The 19,040-nt window shown below is 44.2% G+C and overlaps 1 non-coding gene across 1 annotated transcript; it reads left to right on the top strand.

Moving 5' to 3' along the window:
* The first annotated feature begins 3,424 nt into the window (after positions 1-3,424).
* Positions 3,425-3,498, top strand: TRNAT-GGU (transfer RNA threonine (anticodon GGU)). The gene has a single exon. It is a non-coding gene; the product is annotated as a tRNA-Thr (tRNA).
* Positions 3,499-19,040: the final 15,542 nt, after the last annotated feature.

Below are 19,040 nucleotides of genomic sequence, written 5' to 3'. Positions count from 1 at the left end.
ATTTTGAAAATACTCTAAGTACCCTAGCATGTTGTCACTTATATTGCTCATGTGTTTACATACCTTTCGATATGCTTTGCTTAGTAGATACGTTATATGCCCCCTGAGTGATCAAGGAGCTTTAGGTCCTTGGTCACTTGTCTCGACCAAAACTTGTTTGAACAATACTGCTCGTAGCAAAATAATTAAAATTGTAATACAGAAAAAAACACACGTAATGAGCAAATACTTGTATAAAATACAATAATTGGCAAGAATGACTGGCTGCGCACAGTCCCTTATATTTCTCGTAATAAATGGACAAAACGTGTCTGTACGAGTGATAAAAAAGATCTTACACTTATAAGTGATTAGTCACATAAAATGACCAACCTTTTTTCATAACTTGTAAAAAAGAAGGATTGTTTATTGATAGTACTTGCGCAGGTGTTCTCCATTCCAATAGCGAGGAACAAGATCTTTGTTTAAGTGAGCAATTTTGTAGGTGCCTGGGAGAAGGACTTCTTCGATTTGGTATGGCCCTTCCCAATTAGGTCGGAGTACTCCAGCAGCTTGGTCGCGGGTGTTCAGGAAAACTCTTCGAAGTACTAGATCTCCGACACTGAATTTCCTTTCTCGAACTTTAGAATTGAAATACCGAGTGACTTTTTGCTAGTACACAGCTACTCGAAGTTGGGCTTGCTCACGCTTCTCATCGATCGAGTCTAGGGATTCCATTAGTAGTTGGCTATTCGAGCCTTGATCGTACGTTATTCTGCGATGCGAAGGCGGATCTAACTCAACAGGCAACATAGCCTCATATCCATAAGCTAAAGAGAATGGAGTATGGCCTGTTGTTGTTCGGTGGGAAGTTCTATATGACCAAAGGACTTCAGGCAATTGTTCTGGCCACGCCCCCTTAGCTTCTTCTAGTCTTTTCTTTAGTGTATCCTTTAACATTTTGTTGACCGCTTCGACTTGTCCATTTGCTTGGGGATGAGCGACTGAAGAAAAGCTCTTGATAATGCCATGCCGTTCGCAAAAATCCGTGAATAAATCACTATCGAACTGGGTGCCATTATTTGAGACGATTTTCCTTGGCAATCCATAGCGACAAACAATGTTTTTGATCACAAAATCTAGCACCTTCCTGGTCATTATGGTTGCGAGCGGCTTGGCTTCGGCCCATTTAGTGAAGTAGTCGACGACAACCACAACATACTTGACGCTGCCCTTTCCTGTGGGCAAAGATCCGATTAGATCTATTCCCCAAACTGTAAACGCCCATGGAATTTGCATATGTTTAAGCTCATTGGGGGCTGCTCGTGGGATTTTGGAGAACCTTTGGCACTTGTCACACCTCCGCACAAACTCCATTGAGTCTTCATTCATCGTGGGCCATAAGTATCCTTGCCTCAGGATCTTTTTTGACAAGCTTTGCCCCCCAGCGTGGTCTCCACAAAAGCCTTCGTGTACCTCTTTCATCAATTCTTTGGCCTTCTCTTTCGAAACACATTTGAGGAGTGGCATTGATTATCCCCTTCGGTACAAGATTCCATCGACCAGGGTATACCTAGTAGCCTGTCGCTGAAGGGTCCTGGCTTTGTTTCTGTCCGTTGGTAATACGCTTGCGTCAGATACTCTATATATGGTGTCATCCATGCATCCGCCATCTGGATCACCATAGCGATCTCCTCTGCTTGGATGCTCAACATAGATAGCCGCTCAATCGGCACTATATTCAGAGTATCAGCATCATTCGCACTTGCCAATTTGGCCAAAGCATCAGCATTGGAATTTTGGTCGTGATGTACTTGCTGAAGGGTGTATTTGTCGAACAGAGCCAATAAGTCTCTTGTTTTGTTTAAATAGGCAACCATATTTAAAACTCGCACCTGGTATTCTCCCATGACTTGATTCACCACCAGTTGAGAATCACTGTAAATTTCAAGCACTTTTATATTCATGTCCCTGGCTAACCGCAACCCAGCGAGTAATGCTTCATACTCGGCCTCGTTGTTAGAAGCAGTGAAGTCAATCCTGATTGCGCAGTGAAATTGATGCCCTTCCGGCATTATCATTATCACTCCTGATCCAGCGTGGCACTCGTTAGAAGAACCATTTATAAATAATTTCCACGAGGGAGCTTGGTTTTGACACTCAAGCTCACTAGGCTCTTCTATCTGCTCGACATCTGTAAGTTTAGTGTACTCTGCAATGAAGTCAACCAGGGCTTGCCCTTTTATCGCTGCTCGCGGCAAATAAGATATATCGAACTGCCCAAGTTTGACTGCCCACTTTAGCAATCTACCCGCAGCCTCTAGTTTTTGCAGGACTTTCCGTACAGGCTGGTCGGTCAAAACCGTTATTGGGTGAGCTTGAAAGTGAGGTCGCAGCTTCCTGGAGGCCAAAATTAGGCAATAGGCTAGCTTCTCGATGGTCGGGTACCGCTGTTCTGCTCCAATTAGCCTTTTGCTCACATAGTAAACGACCTTCTGCACGCCTTCTTCCTCCCTTACTAAAACGACACTAGCAGCATACTTCGTGATCGCCAGGTAGATGAACAAAGTTTCTTTATCGACCGACTTTGACAGGATGGGAGGTTGCGCCATATGAGTTCTTAATGCTTGAAAGGTCTGCTCGCACTCCTCCATCCATTCAAACTTTTTGTTGCCTCTAAGTAGATGAAAAAATGGAACACACTTATCTGTTAACTTCGAAATGAATCTACTAAGAGCGGCAATTCTTCCGGTTAAACTTTGAACATCCTTAATCTTTGCTGGCGATTTCATATCGATCAGGGCTTTGATTTTCTTGGGATTGGCTTCAATTCCTCTCGAGTTAACTATAAATCCCAAGAACTTCCCTGATCCTACTCCGAAGGAGCATTTGAGGGGATTCAGCTTCATCTGATATTTGTTCGCTATGTTGAAGCGCTCCTGCAAATCCTTTATATGCCCTTCTGCCTTCTTTGACTTGACCAGCATGTCATCGACATAGACCTCCATGTTTGTGCCGATCAGTTCCTTAAACATGTGGTTGACTAGTCGCTGGTAAGTCGCACCAGCATTTTTCAAACCGAAGGGCATTACTTTGTAACAGTAAAGCCCTGTATCAGTCCGAAAGCTAGTGTGATCCTCATCAGGGGGATGCATACTAATCTAATTATACCAGGAGTATACATCCATGAATGAGAGAATCTCATGTCCTGCAGTGGCATCGACCAGCTGGTAGATTCTTGGGAGTGGGAAACAATCTTTGGGACAGGCTTTATTTAGGTCTGTACAATCCACGCACGTACACCATTTTCCATTTGGCTTGGGAACTAGCACGGGATTAGAGACCCACGATGGATAAAACGCCACCCTGATGAACCCATTTTCCTTCAGCTTTGTCGTATATTTGACTCTGTGTCGTTGGCCAAATCGTGGGTCAACATTCTGGTGCTTTCATAGCTCAGTTGGTTAGAGCACCTGTTTGGTAAGCGGGAGGTCTTGAGTTCAACTCTCAATGAAAGCACCAGAATGTTGACCCACGATTTGGCCAACGACACAGAGTCAAATATACGACAAAGGATAAAACGACAAGTAAGAAAGATAATCTAATGGAAGAGAAGAAAACACCAAGGATTTATAGTGGTTCGGCCCCAAAAGATGGTAATGACCTACGCCCACTTAGTGCTATTATTAAGATTGAATCTCCAAGCAGTGATCAAAGAACTAGGGTTCTTGAGTTTCACAAACCTTGGAAGAAAATACAATAAAACGATGGATAATTGCACTATAGCTCTCTCTTTTTCTCTATCTTAGCAAAAAGATTCAGGAATCAAAAGTCCCTTCCTTGAGCTATTTCATGTATATTTATAGGCTCAAGGAGGGTTACATATGGTAATGTGCCCTATCTTTCCTTAATGATCGCGTATCAAGATAATAATGAAGAAATATTCCATGCAATTATTATAAGATTATAGTTTAAGAAGGAAATAAGTCAGGTTATACGACCAGTTTGGTCGTATCTAAAAATTAACCCCTGGGGAAGCGATGTGCTTCTGGTCGATAGTCCAGTAGTACTTCTACCACGTGTCAACCACGTGTGAGAAATCCTTGCCATGTCATATGCAGCTGTTTTTAGGGTAAACATGTTGCAAGTTAGTAGTTATTAGCTTAGCTATAAACTAATAAGCTAACTGAAAGTCTAGCTAAGTACAGAGTTATGCCGACATATACTTAGTGAAGTAGTCCACCCATTCCTCACGCACAGTGTCGTTCTCATCCATTGTATATATTGTTTTTCCATGACACTAGAAAGGAAAAGTCAATATCAAATTATATATTAGTAGTGTCTTGATAATTTAAAATTGAAAGTAAAAAGATATGTTAAGTACTTACATGCTTCAAAAGATATTCTTTTGGTTTTTTCTCTAAAGTTAAATATCTCATTAGCCGCTTGACGTAAAAAGCGTACACAGTATCATTGGGTTGTTAAGGACCCTGTATATATATTAGACAATTTATTATAATTATTCAATCAATTATAAAAAATAAATCAAATGAAATAAGTTTCACATTTGAAATCATACTTGAACTGGAAACCAAGTGATATTGTGGATTATATAAAGCATTGTGGATCCCTTCTTGGATTATATAAAACATTGTGGATTCCAATTTTACATACCACAACAAGACAATCAAACAATCAAACAATACCACACTACAAATTTCATCCTTATTTCTCTGCAGCACACAAGTCTCATATCCTAATTCTTATCTAATAATGATTAATCTTTGTCATAATATATCAATTTCATAAATTTTTAAACATACCAGTTAACAAGGAATTGAAAATCATCTACGAGGTTAAAAAAAATTGAGCAGAGTTTCCCCTATTTCTACATACTATTCACAATTTTACATATCACAACAAAACAATTAAACAATGCCACACAATAAAGTTCATCCTTAGTTCTCCACAACACACAAGTCCTAGTTCCTAATTCTTCTCTAGCAATCATTTATCTTTATCATAATATATAAATATGTAATAAAGTTTATGATAACATACTGTTTACCGAGTTTTTAGGAAACTACAAATATATTGAGAAAGAAGAGCTAGAAAGAAAGGCAAAGAAATGAACAAGATCACAATTTTTACGTGGTTGGAGCGTTAATGACCCTTAGTCCACGAGTTAATAGTATTGAGCTTTAAAGATTTTAGCAACGGAGGTTTTCTACAAGTTCAACAACGTTTATGCATGCATAAGAAATCGAATCCTTGCTACAGTGCACAAATGACCTTATTTATAGGCGGTCATTTGGCTTGGGCCAAACCAATCCGAGCCCAATAATAATATAAGTATAAATGATTTCTAATGGAGCTATAATACAAGTGTGTAACATGATTACAAATGGTTTAGTCTAGGCCCACTGGGCTGGCTTAAGAATGGTAGAGCCTCACAGTTGCCCATTGTATGTTGATATAGACAAATGTGCATGAGCCCTTAGGGGGACTTAGGAGACAGAAGCTGTCAGAGTAGTGGCAAAACCGAACCCTAGGAACATCGTACATTCCGTGCATACCCTCTCCGCGGGTTAGTTGCGGAGACCAACTGTCAGATTTCCCGGGGATATGTCTACTGCATGATGAACTGGTCTTGTTCTACCCAGACATATGGCTCAGGTACATTTACTAAGGTTCAGGTTCATTTACCAAGATTCAGGCTCATTTACCAAGACCCGGATTCAATCACCAAGGCAGACATCAGTTAGCGACGACGGATTGAATGACGTTTCCTGATAGCGAGTTGAAATGTTGAGGATGGGTCTGGAAACTTCATCCAGATCCCTCATGATGGGATCCGTCTCCTAGAATGAACCGTCCACCACCACAATCTAAATCCTGGAGGATGGAGATTGGGTGCGCTTGTGATGTTGGTTCGGGCCTACATCTCATGTCCGGGCCCTTACTATGCTTATGTTATTCACTATTTATTGAGCTTAGCATGGTCTGGGCCTACATGGTTTGGTTACTCATCATTTGTTGGGACCTGGATGGGCCCAGGCCTCTCCTGAGAGCCCATGAAGCTCGTTTGACCATGCCATGTGTTCAAGGTGGAAAATATGGGCAACATTTACCCCATAAGTCTTCATCTGTGTTTGCGCAGTGGAAACTTGCTTCTTTGTTCCGGTTCAATCACCTAGCTCCAAGATCATTTACTTATTTCCTGGTTCGTTCACCTGAGTCCCGATTCATTTACTTGGGGGCCAACTGGTTAATCCTCTACCTTTCGAATTCCCACTGACCCAGGCACATGTCTCAAGGTAAATGGTAGGTTTGTGCCACTCGTGCCCAAATAGCCTGGGGAAAATCCTTTGTTGTCCTGGATGACTGATGGATATTAGTGCATTTCTCGAAGGGTCCCATATGGATGAAAAGACACTTTTAGTGCTCGGGTGGGCTACTTAATGTTGCTATATTATCTGGAACCGTCAGAAGAGGATTGCCTTGGGATTTTCAATGTTGTAAGTTGGATGAGAGAGGCGCGGATCGCGGATTGACGAATCTATGATTTAGCACTTGATTGGGCTAGTTAATGCGCCTTTGTTATCTGGAACTGTCAGATGTAGATCTTTTGGGGATATTCCATATGGACCGTTGGATCGAACATGCAATTTTTCTCCTATAAATACCCCGGCGGGCTCCTTTCCTCTCTTTTTACTGATTTTAAACTTTCAAACTAGAGAGCAGAGAGAAAAAAATTTGAATGTACGAAATCGCAGATGACTCTTCCAACATTTGTTGCTTTTTCGAGCCCATCTATTTCAATTGATGCCACCCTCCGTTCATCAAGAGGACAACTTCTCCCCGAACGATCCTTATGAGAACATCGATGAGCTGTTCTACCGCCTCCTCAAGTTCAAGAGTGAGTTTATGCCGGTGTTATCGCCTGAACATCAACAAATCGCAAGTTCATGTTTCTTCAGTAAGTTTTCTGGTCAATTCCTTATTTTCCCTCATTATTTTTTTATTATTATCATATTTCCTCCATGAATATGTGGTCGTTAGGGCTGTGACCACCGTGTAGGGTGGTTCTAGGTTGTCATGAATAATAGAGAACTTTCTATGTGACACTTTCTAGGTAGTGATCGATGGAGTGGGCTGGACTACTCTAAATCATCGAACCCAGATGCCTCAAAACTGTCTGGGTGAATTATTTTCCTTTTACAACAATATTTTGCCTTTATTTCTCGACTCATGCTCCTAGGGCCTTAATTTTTCCTGGATTTGTGTTTGGAGGGGACCTCTTCAAGCAGTTTAGGAGAATCCTTGTACCTTAACCAATTTTTTGGTTTTGGTGCTAATTGCTTGGTTCTTGCTTTTTTTGGTCGCTTCTAGGTCTTATATCATGGCTCACGGCATTACCCTCTACCCGAAAGATGCTGTAAATGCGGGCCCCGTCGTCCTGGAGGGAAAAAAGTTTCCCACTGGCCACACGTGGGAAATGGATGCGGAGGTAAATGTTTCAGAACTACCAGATGCTGAACGAGTTAGAGAATCCTTTGGGATAGAGTCAACTCCGGGGATTTTCTTCAACAGGCTAGCCCGGAAAGAGGAGAAGGCCCATACTAAAGTGGGCATATTCAGGGCCTGGAGCACAGGCCACATTAGGGCAGGACCATTCTCCCGCTCTTCGACTATTTCACGCGATTTCTCAAGTTCATGGGGATTGCGCCATTCCAGCTCCTACCCCAAGCGTACCAGTTGCTTGCGAGGTGGCGTCTATTTTGCGCCTGGAAGGAGATCGTAGCACCCACCTCCACGGAGGTGTTTTACTACTATCGGTTGGAGCCATAGCTGAGCTCCAATGATAAGACGTGGGATTCATTTTATCAATTGAAGAGCCGTAATGTCAGTCCTGCTCCACACAACTCCTGGAAACATCCCCCGGATGTCAGACACTACTGGTTTATGACATTTGGGTTCCTTCTGGAGAAGAACCCCACTTTAGTGCTGGACTTTCAAAGTGTGGGTAAGTTATCCTTTCCCATTCTTTGTCTCATCCTTTTTTTTTCATCAGATACTCACGTTCCTTTGAACAGGTCCGTATGCAAAGGTTGAAGGCAGAGCATTCACATTTTGAGAAGCTGGCCAAATCTATGGAGCTGGAGGCCTTGCTCGAGGGGAGGTAACCCAACACTTCAGCTCCCGGGGCCAGAATCTCAGGGCAAGGTATAACACCTCTAGTTTTTTACTTATGCTCCTCATACTAAGGGTTTTGTTAGGAATAGGCAACAACATCGAGACTATTTAACTGAGACTGTTAGCAACATGGGGCTTCCTTGACCCATTGCCGTGGACATGCTGAACCTCATGCATTCGTCCTGATTCCTTCAGTATGGTAGCTTTTTGGGTCTGGATGACATGGGGGATCAAATTCATGCTTTTGACTTAGGAGAATTAAGTCAATCCCATTCCATAGATAAGGGTATATCCCAGAGGACTTAGATTTGCATGTTTCTTTTATATATGTCATTTCCGCTTCGTTATTAATCTATATTTTGCTCTTATTTCAGGTGAATCGGTGATGGCTGATCTCGTGGCCAAGATGAAAGAAATGATCGAGGCCAGGAGTGCCAAAGCCAATGCATCAGCGAAGAAGGCCACCAAGGGTCCAACCAGGACGAAGGTCATTGACCTGATACTTGGGGTCGCAGAACCGACTATGGGGGCCCTAGAGGGAACTCAAGGTGCCATTTCGACCATTATGGCATCTGTTGAGTAGCGCCTACACTTACCTGCTCCTCTCCAAGTCATAAATTTGGAGCAGAAACCTCCAGTAGAAGGCGGGGTGAGTAAAAGGAAGATGGACACCGCTTCCATGATTCCTCGAAGTGGGAAAATAAGGCCAAGACACTAGGGGGCTCCATTCACACAGCCCCGAAGATGGCCTTATCATCACATTGGAGCTCCTCGACGCTTCCATGCTCTCCATCCACCTGACTCTTTCTGGGGAAGAGGAGTTAATCATCCTGAAGGAGAGGATGGGGATGGTATCCCGTGCTTGGGATGAGGGTTGCAATGAACAAAATGAGGCGGCCTGGGCTTTGATGACTCACCAGAATGTGGAGTTCTCTGAACGTCTCAAGGCTTTTAACACTCCTCAGCATTTCATGGATTGATTGGGAGCCGAGATTGAGTTTCAGCCTAAGTTGGGGCAGGACGTGGCCCCATTCGCTGCGAAATTACTAGCCCATGTGGGGACATCTATGTCCTCCCTTCAACTCAAGCTCTATGCCACCCTGGCTAGCAAAGACGTCCTCTTCATCTCCAAGGCCATCCATCATTAGGCCACGACGATAAGCCACTTCCTCATCTTTTTTCTTTATTACCATTTTCTTTTTGTGGTGTTCTAACTTTGCTTAGTTCCATGTTGCACTACTGCCTCATAGGAACGCGGACCTAGTGTATGAGATGGCCATGAAGCTAGAGACGACTCAGATGGAGCTAGAGGGGGCCGTTAAGCAACTGGAAACTTCTAAGGAGACTACTCGGGTTCAAGCTCAGCATGAGAAAGTTTTGTCTAGGAAGGATGCTGACTACAAGAAGGTGGTGGACAACTTGGAGGAAGAATTGTCCCATGCTCGTGGCTCAGAAGCTTCGACCAAGGAACTCTTGGAGGTGGCTGAGGCCCAACTTTGTCAAGAGTGGGAGAAGGTGGAATCTCTCAGGTCCCAAGTCCAGGCTTTGGCGGTCCAGGCTTAGATGGAGTTGAAGAAGTGCGCGGAGGCTCGCAAGGAGAAGGAGCAGGCTGAAGAGTTGCTGGCGGCCACTTTTGATGAAGCCATTTACATGGCCTGGTTCCAGGACAAGAATATGAATCTCTTTGTTTATCCAGATCCGGATGCAAAAAGGGCCGAGTTTGAGGCCAAGGAGAAAGAAGACATGAAGCTTCTTGCTGAGGATCCACAGGGTGAATTCGCTTCAGATGTTCTGGATCAGAATGAAGCCCAGGCCTGAGCCTTTGTAATTTTATTTGGGGCTTCCTCCCTCTTTTTTTTAACATAGTTTTTATGGGCGCTGATGTGCTTAAGACAATGATTTATCTTATTCTTCAGTTATTATATTGGTTTCTATCCTTGCCCACCTTTATTTCCCATTTTATGCTCATATATTTCTTTAAAAATTCACTAAGTGTTTTACCACTATGCATGAATTTTTTAGATGTGGAATCCTTGTTCCAATGGCCATGGCCATTAGGGAAAAAATAGTGGAAGTTGATTAACTTGTCCTAAATCCAAGGTTCAGGTTTCAATAGCCTGGACCGTTTTAGACTTACCAAATATAATTTGATTGATTTATCCTGAATCTACGGTTTAGGTTCCAACGTCCTGGGCTAAGGTAGAAATTAGTTAATTAACTTATTCTGAACCCGAGGTTCAGGGTCCAACGACCTGGGCCATTAAGGAATTATCAAATATAATCTGATTAATTTGTCTTAAATCTAAGGTTCAAGTCTCAACGGCCTGGACCGTTTAAAAGACTAAATTTAATTATTTCAAATCTAAGATTCGAGTTCCAACGGTTCTAGACCGTTATGGGGAAACATAAAATAAGGATTAAATTGTCTCGGACCATGTAAGGTCTACACCAATTTTTTGGGAGTTGGGTTTTGAACCCCAGTCTATACGAATCTGGATTAGGACTAAGCTCTAAGCTTTGCATCCCCTTTTGTTTCTAATCCTGGACTGTATAGATGGTCCTACCCCCCAAGTGAACAAAGAGTGTAGTCTTAGGTCACTTGTTCATGTAAAAATTAAAGACGAACATAAACTTTTTCTTTTCTTAAAACATTTCCTATGGTGGTTTGTTCACACCATTTACATTAAATAAGAAATGCCCCTGGGGTGTATATTACTTGAAAACTAACATGTTAAAGAGAGAAGATATGGCTAAATCCTCTTGAATTCTAGTAGTACCAGTGGAGGTGTTCGGTGGTCCCGGCCCTTGGGACCTTTGTTCCGTCTAGCTGCTTTGGGCGATATGTTCTCGAACATACTTCATTTTGGATCTTATACGTTCCTTCCCAGTTAGGTCCTAGAACCCCCACTCCCGGATCCTGAGATGCAGGGAAGACTCTTCTCATGACCAAATTACCGGTCCCGAAACTTCGACTCTTAACTTTGGAGTTAAAGTGTCTTGTGATCCTTCACTAATACATCTTCAGCTGCACTTGCGATTCTTCCCATACCTCATCGATGAGATTCAAGGATTCCTGGAACAAGGCGTGATTCTTGACGGGATCGTACGTATCTTGTCTATGGGACGGGACCGTAGTTTCTACTAGGATGGTTGCTTCACATCCATAAACTATCAAGTATGGAGTATGTACGATTGAAGTTCTTTTCATGGTCCGGTATGCCCATAAGACACGAGGCAATTCTTCTTGCCACTTGCTCTTGCAAGCTTGTAGCTTTTTCTTCAATGTCCTTTTTAAAATTTTGTTTGCGATCTCTATTTTCCCATTTTCTTGAGGCCTTACAATTGCGGAGAAGCTTATGTCTTTCACACAAGTCGGTGAAGTGGATGCTATCAAATTTCTTCTCGTTATCAGACACGATTTTATGAGGGAGGCCGTATCGGCACAGAATATTGTTAATGACAAAGTCCAAGGCCTTTTTGGAGGTAATGGTGTTCATTAGTTCCGCCTCGACCCGCTTGGTGTAATAGTTGACAGCGACAATGGCCTATTTCAATCCACCCTTCCTGGTCGGGAGGGATTCTACCAAATCAACTCCCCAAACTACAAAAGGCTAGGGACTGGTCATCAAGGTTATCTCCATGGGAGGAGCTCGCGGGATCTTCGCATACCCTTGGCATTGCTCGCACTTGCGGACGTAATCTACACAGTCATTCTTCATTGTTGGCAAGAAATATCCTTGCCTTAGGATTCTCTTGGACAAGCTGAGTCCGGCTGACTGATCTCCGCAAAAGCTTTCATGCACTTCATGCGTGATCGCACTCATCTTGGTCCCAGATACGCATTAAAGATAAGACATGGATAACCCCTATGATAGAGCTTTTCATCCATCATGACGTATCTGAGGGCCTGGTACTGAAGCTTTTTGGAGGCAGCCTTGTTCGTTGGCAATTCTCCAATGGTTAGATATTGGATGAGAGTCCCAATCCAGGACGTTGTGTAATCGATGACATTTTTAATTTTGGGGGCTTGAATACTGGGTGCGGGTAGATGGTCGATTGGGACTACCTTGGAGAGTACTCCTTCAAGATTTGTGGCAAACTTTGCCAGTGTGTCTGCGAACACATTCTGTTCTTTGGGGATCTGGCGGATGACGCATCTTTCGAATGATTTGAGTAACTCTCGAGTTCGTGTCACATAGGCAGTCATCTTCTCCCCCAAAATATGTAACGCCCTAATCCCTTAGAGCCGTCACCAAGTGTGTTTAAAATTGTGCCTCAACTCGCTAATCGAGGTTTTAAATCAAAAACGTGTAACTAAGCCATAATTAAAAGAAAACATTAGAGAAAGTAGGTTTCATTGTTAATCATAAAGGTTTACACTAGGGATCCCAAAACAAAGTTTAGAAAATATTTACAACACAAAACTGATCAGAGTCGACTAGACGACAAAACCTAAGTTCCCTTACAAACATCTCCCAAAATCCCCTAGCTGTGGCAGCCAGGCTGGCCGGACATGTACACGCCGTCTCACGCCAGCTGTGCTCATGGTTGGTTGATCTTCTCTTTACCCTTACCTGCACCACAGAGCATCTGTGAGCCGAAGCCCAGCAAGAAAATCCAAAACAGATAACATATGCAAATTACAAGTCAAACATATAAACAGGCCACCAATGGCTAAACGCATACGGCCTAGCCGCTTAGGTGTTTACCAAGCCCTAGGTTCATGGACCACGCCGTGAGGATATCCCAGGTATCCTTTTAGGGACTCGCCCTGGCAACTCGCACCCCTCTTGCTCAACACTGCTCCCGACCCTTTGCCGTTCTCAGCCTTGCACTCAACATGTCTGACGCCGTTCCCGGCCCCACGCCATTCCCGGTCTACACCATTCCCGGCTCTTGCCGATCACACATATAATATCAAACACCATATAGCCACAAGCACATAATTCAAACATAAACAAATAAAGAGCCATGCTCTACAATACCAACATATATATAGGGCTCGGCCCTGCATATCACTTCCGTTCAATACAATGGGCTCAGCCCTGCACACGAGCTCTATGGAAACAGGGGTTTCCTTACCTGAGTTCCGAGCTTCCTGAGCACCGATGCCCCGATCACAGTCCGCTAACGTGAGCCTTGCCGAAACCCTAGTCACAACACATAACAATATCCGACCATCAAATTCCAACCCAACAAATAACCTCGAACCGTAACCCTAACCTCCGGGATCTTGAATTCGATCACTTCGAGTGATAAAATCCATCCCGAGCCTTCCCCTTAAAGTTCCCAAGTCAAAAATATCATTAAATTCCTCACTGACACTAAGGGCCGCGGCCTCACCCCCCTAGAGCCGCGACTAGCCTCAAAACAAAGGCTAGCTCTCCACTGACCAACACGCGGGCCACGGCGCACCCGAATTCCTTCAGCCTCCCACGGCTGTGCGCGCATGCGGGCCGCGGCACACCCCTCCTAGTGCCGCGGCACTAACAGCAAACCCAAAATTTCCATCAACTTTTCATCCCTTCTTCAAGCCAATTATCACCAAAACCAAACTAAGACTCCTAAATATTCAACACAGTTACTCCAGCACAGAAACAACATCAAAACCTCATCAAAGCATGCTCCAAAACTTAGCTAAAACACCCAAAGATCAAGCAAGCTTAACTACATGCAAACCTCTAAACCAGCAGAAAATTAAAGACTAGACCTTAGTGTTTAAAGCTTACCTTGCTCAGCTTAATCCCAGAATTTTGATCCTCAATCCCAAAGCTTCAAGCCCCTAGAGTTTCCCAGTAGAACCCCTTCAATTTTCCAAGCAATTCCTTTAAGTTTCTTCAAGTTTAGCCTTAGAGAGAGTGAAAGAGAGAGACAAAAAGCTATTTCTCAGTTCCAAGGAAGATATGAGTCGGTTTCCCTCAGTTTCTATACAGTTCCATTTCATTTATTTGTTTTATATGACTTAAGTCTAAAGGTTACCTCAAGGCTCGGGGTACCAAAACGTCCCCGAGGGCAAAAATGGTAAATTCCCCAAATATTCCCACCTAGACACTCTATCCTCAAATATATCTCCAAATATTTATTTCTATGTCCCGATAATCCCATAACTCAGCTAATACCAGAATTACCCCTCGACTCGCCCCGAGTCCGAATCTCAACCCCGTTGTGACTCCCTGGCTAACTGCTCCCCAAGACTGTCTCGGATCGTGCTGTACAGACATATCACACATATACAACATATATTTCATTTATCACATTTAACTCAATTAACATGCATCATAATCATATATACACATAGATTCACATATAAGCATATCTAAACCACTTATTGCCCTCCATGCACACTAATCAAGGCCCTAAGCCTGATTAGCAAATTCGGGTCCTTACAAAATATGCCTTACCACCAACTGGGAATCGTTGTGGACTTCAATGTTTTCTGCCCCCCCATCCCGAGCTAAGCGTAATCCGGCCAGCATGGGCTCGTGCTCGCCTCATTATTTGATGCTTCAAACTAGAAGCGTAGGGTTCTTTGCAATTGGTGACCTTTGGGGGGAATTAGGATCATCCCGACTCCGGCCCCATTGTCATTGGAGGCTCCGTCAATAAAGATCTCCAAAAAGGGCATTACAGGGTCGATTGGCTCTTTGTCCTCAACAATCCTGGTACATTCTACGATGAAGCCAGCTAGGGTCTGTCCCTTGATGGAGATTCTGGGAATGTAGGCAATATTGAACTAGCTCAGCTCCATGACCCACTTCAAAAGTCTTCCTGATGATTCTGGTTTTTGTAATGCTTGTTGTAGAGGATGGTTTGTTAATACCTTGATGGCATGAGCCTGAAAGTAAGGTCTTAACTTCCTAGAAGCGGTCAGTAAGCAAAATGTCAGTTTCTCGATCAAAGGGTATCTGGAATCCGCTCCCAGCAACCTTTTTCTAATGTAATAGACTGGGATTTGGACCTTTCCCTCTTCTCACACTAAGGAAGTGCTTATGGCATGTTCTAACACGGCCAAATACAGGTAAAGTGGTTCCCCATCCACCGACTTCGACAAGATTGGTGCTTGAGCCAAATGCTCTTTCAATTTTTGGAAAGCCTCTTCACACTTGGCTGTCCATTAGAACCTCTGGTTTCCATGAAGTATGTTGAAAAAAGAGATGCACTTGTCTGTGCACTTTGACAAGCGGCTCAAAGCTGCTATTCTTCCCGTCAAGCTCTGAACGTCTTTGTGTTTCTGTGGTGATGGCATGTCGATCAAAGCTCTGATCTTATCTGGGTTGGCTTCTATCCCTCTTCAGCTTACTATGAAGCCTAGGAACATCCCGAATGCCACGCCAACAGTGAACTTCTTGGGATTTAGCTTCATCTTGTACTTTCAGCTAATGGCGAATGCTTCAACCAGGTCGTCTGCATGTTACGCCGACGTCTTGGACTTGACCAACATGTCGTCTATGTAGACTTCCATGTTCTTCCGGAGTAGGTTCTGGAACATCCGGTTGACAAGCCTTTGATATGTGGCTCCGACTTTCTTTAGCCCGAAAGGCATGACAATGTAGAAGTATACACCCTTGTCCATTTGGAAGCTGGTGTGTTCCTGGTCTGCTATGTGCATCAAAATTTGGTTAAAGTCGGAGTAGGCATCTATAAAGCTTGGTAACTCGTACCCATATGTGGCATCCACCATCTGGTCTATCTGGGGCAGAGGGAAGCAGTCCTTTGGACAAGCCTTGTTGAGGTCCATGAAATCTATGTAAGTTCTCCATGTCCCGTTTGGTTTTGGCCAAATGGGATACAATGCTTCCCAGATGAAGTTAATCGAGGATAACTTCTTGATTTCTAGCTTGAGAGCCTCTGCCTGTTTCGTGCCCAACGACCATCACTTCTGCCAAATTGGAGTTGCGTTTTCATCGATGTTCAGGGTGTGACATATAATGTTGCGGTCAATCCTTGTCATATTCGAGTGGGACCAGGCCAGGACGTCCTGGTTTTCTTTTACTCGGGTAACTATGGCACCCCTGACCTCCGGATTCAAATTTCTTCCTACTCGGATTACTCTAGTCGGATCAGTGTCATTGATGCACACCTCTTCAATCTCCTCCATAGGTTCTAATGCCCTATTCGCTTCTATCCGAGGATCCAATTCATCGTCTTCCTGGAACACCCCCGTGCTGGCTATAGTTTTGGGACTGGAGCAATGTTCTCCTCTTCGAGGGGCTCTTCGCAGACAATGAAGATTGGTCGGGTGGAGACGTGATAACACTTCTAGGTGCTCTTTTGATCCCCCCGTACTGTCCCCACTCCGCCGTTATCACATTGGAACTTTAAGCATAGGTGGCAGATGGAGGTAACGACACCAAAGTCGACCAAAGCGGGGCGCCCAAAAAGCAAATTATACCCAGTGGGACAATCCACCATAATGGATGTGAAATACTTGAATGTTTTTTTAACATCATTCCCCAATGTAAAAAGGAGCTATATCTTTCCCACCAGGACCAATGAATCCCATTGAAGCCTTAGATTTGCGTTGGGCATGATGCTAGGTCCACCTTATTTAGGCCGATCGATGTGCAAGCCGGCTTGAACAAGACATTGAAAAAACAACCATTATCCACCAATACTCAGGATACTCTTTTGTTGGCAATTCGGGCGTCAATGACCAAGGGATCGTGATGTGGGAAGTGGACATTTTAGGCATCTTCCTTCATGAACATTATTGGTAGATTCATCAGCATTAGGCGTTGGGCTAGAGTTTGGACCAACGCACACATCTCATGGTCATGGTAGATCTTACTGAGGTACCTCTTTTGGTCATTCTGGGACGATCCTCCCAGGTGCGGGCCTCTTGAGATGGTGGCTATGTGGCCATCTACTCAAGGGGGCACAGTTTCAGGCTAATACGACATCCTGGGTCCAGGAGCCATAGGACCTCCAGGAGGTCGCACTATTGGGCCCCTCTGAGGGGCCTGTGCTCCTAGTCCTGGAGCGTACTCTCCCTGAGGAGTTCTGAAATGTTCTTGTGCTCCATGGGAAAAAGGCTGTCCTGGAGCTGTGGGTTGTCTTGGAATTCCAGCCGGCATCTTGACCCATTGGTGGAGGTGCCCCAGCTTGATTAAATTCTCAATCTCATCCCTCAGCTGATGACATTCCTCAGTTGCATGGCCTATGTTCCTTTGATAGGCACTTCTTTTGCTCGCGTCTCTTGGGTTTTTTTCCCCTTTAAACATGGGGCTTAGTTTTTGGTAGTGGACTACATTTCCCATTGCAAGGTAGATATCCTCCCGAGTATCCACCAAGTTTGTGTATTATGTGTAATGGAGCTCGTACCCCCTCTTTCTCTTCTTTGCAGGCTCGACCCGACTCTGATTCTTGTTGGATCATTTTCCTCCGGAAGGGTTTATGCTCGCCTCTACCGCTCAATTTGGGATGGTTGAACTGCTCTGGGAGCGACACTATATCCGGTCAGTGCCACTTTGTACCTAGAAAAAGAAGCTGGAATATATGCTGATGAAGTAGGTGCATATACGGCCGGAGTCATGTATTGCATCTCGGGCATCGCTAGAGGCACCAGATTGGGATTGGCTGGGTATCGTGCCTCGAACCCAGGAATGGTTTGGGTTGTTGGTTGTGGTGTCGGAGGCCATCTAAAATCTTGGATTTGAGCTTCTTCCCAATTTATGAAGCCTTGAGCCCTTCTAATAGATTCTTCAAGAATGGTCGCCTTACTGCGTTGCATGTCATCCCAGAGAGGGGATCCAGATCTAATTTCAGACTAGAGGGCTACTAAGCATTGCCCATCATACACCTTAGTCTTTGAAGCTTCCTCTGTGAAACATTGGATGTAAGCCCTAAGGTCTCAATGGGATGTTGTTTTATGGTTGCCAGCACACTGGCCTCCATGTCTAGTTTCTGGGTAGCTACGAATTGCTTATGGAAAGCCGACTACAATCCAGACTAAGATTGGATCGATCCTGTCTTGAGACTTTTCTGCCACTCTTCAATGGATCCAACCAAGGTTATCGAAAAGCATAGGCATTTTCTGTTATCGTAGACATGGGCTACTATCATTAGGCGGTTGTAGCGAGATAGATGGTCTTTAGGGTCGGTGTTTTCGGTATAGACGAGTATATTCGACATCTTAAACCCCTTGGGTAACACGACATCGAGGATGTGTTTTGCACACGATTCCTTTTCTTCATCTTTTGAATTGAAACCTTTTCCTTCTTGGTTTTAGACTAAGTGGTCCGTGACCTTTTTGAGATCGGCCAGCTGCTCTATGAATTGCCTAGCCATTCCATCATTAATGGGAACTCTCTCGTTCCTCCTGTCGTTGAGGTTATTTCTCAAGTCGCCTCCCCGAGGGTGAATCTTTTCTTTATGGGCCTACTCCTTTTGAGCATTAAGGTTCTCTCGCAAATCTACACGAGGTGTGTCATCTCCCGAACTAACAGCTTTCGGCTCCTCTCCGCGTTTATGGACTTCGTGATCCTTGTTCACGGATGCTCTAGCATAAAAACGTCTTCCCTTGTCGTCATGTCTCGGGACATTTTGGGGCTTATTGCCCTGATGGCGTTTCCCCTGTGGATTGTTCAGGTGATTCCGTCTTGGGACAGGATTCACCCGTTCTTTCCTAGGGAAATGCCCTAGGTCAACCTTAGTTTTTGGAGTGGAAGGAGTCTTGTTTTGGGGGTTTGCTTTTTCCTATGGGATCGGCCGCTTTGGCTTTCCCTTTTTCTTGAGCTGAGTTAGAAGGACTGACTCCGGGATGAGTGGATCATCCCAGAGGAGGTGTAGGGGTTGTAGCGTTGTTGGGAGCGCCAGTCCCTGTAGGTGGGACAGGTGGCTAAGTTCCTGTGGGAGGAACAGTTGGG

This window comes from Humulus lupulus, chromosome 4 (assembly GCF_963169125.1).
Source record: "Humulus lupulus chromosome 4, drHumLupu1.1, whole genome shotgun sequence".
NCBI classification, from domain to species: domain Eukaryota; kingdom Viridiplantae; phylum Streptophyta; class Magnoliopsida; order Rosales; family Cannabaceae; genus Humulus; species Humulus lupulus.
The sequence above is the reverse complement of the archived record's forward strand: the minus strand, read 5'-3'. Positions and strand labels throughout refer to the sequence as shown.